The following is a 703-nucleotide window of genomic DNA, read 5'->3' on the forward strand; positions in this document are numbered from 1 at the left end:
TTTCTTTTTTCTCTCATTCCTTAGTGAGTTCTCTACTCGCGTTCCACTAATATCGGACGTTAAACTGTTTCTTTGGAGTATTTTTGGTAATTTGCTCTTTTTTCTTTATACCCCTCCCAAATCCTGGCTACAACACTTTTCAACATTACATATTTACCCCTCATAAGCAAAACCTGGGGAAAATGCTGCGCTGGATTTATATATATATATATATATATAATTAGATTGGTAAAGTGGACCTTTTCTGATATAATGTGGACCAAGATGTGGTGAAATCGGAGAAAAATGGAACAAAATATCAAAATAAGCAGTCTACTTTGTCTCTATCTTTTCGACTCATTTTCTTCGGATTCCAAATTCAAGTTGGGGAAATATTAAAACTGTCGAAATTTATGTGAGTTGAGGGGGGCTTGGTGTAAGTTTTAATGAATATCTTGGTGACCTAAGAAATTAAAGCATAAGCATAAATGGCAAAGATTAATACGTTCGTTGCCTTTATCAAATAAATGTTTAATTAATATATTTTAATATTTGTCTTTTTTATATTCCTGACCCGAGTTATCCATTTATATTGGAAATATCTTTCATAATACTTTGAAAAATAAAAAACATTCTTATCATACAATGCTTAAACATTTTCCATGAAGTTAATATTTTCAATATATATATATACATATATATATATATATATATATATATATGT

Source organism: Limulus polyphemus, unplaced genomic scaffold (assembly GCF_000517525.1).
Source record: "Limulus polyphemus unplaced genomic scaffold, Limulus_polyphemus-2.1.2 Scaffold1710, whole genome shotgun sequence".
Lineage (NCBI taxonomy): Eukaryota > Metazoa > Arthropoda > Merostomata > Xiphosura > Limulidae > Limulus > Limulus polyphemus.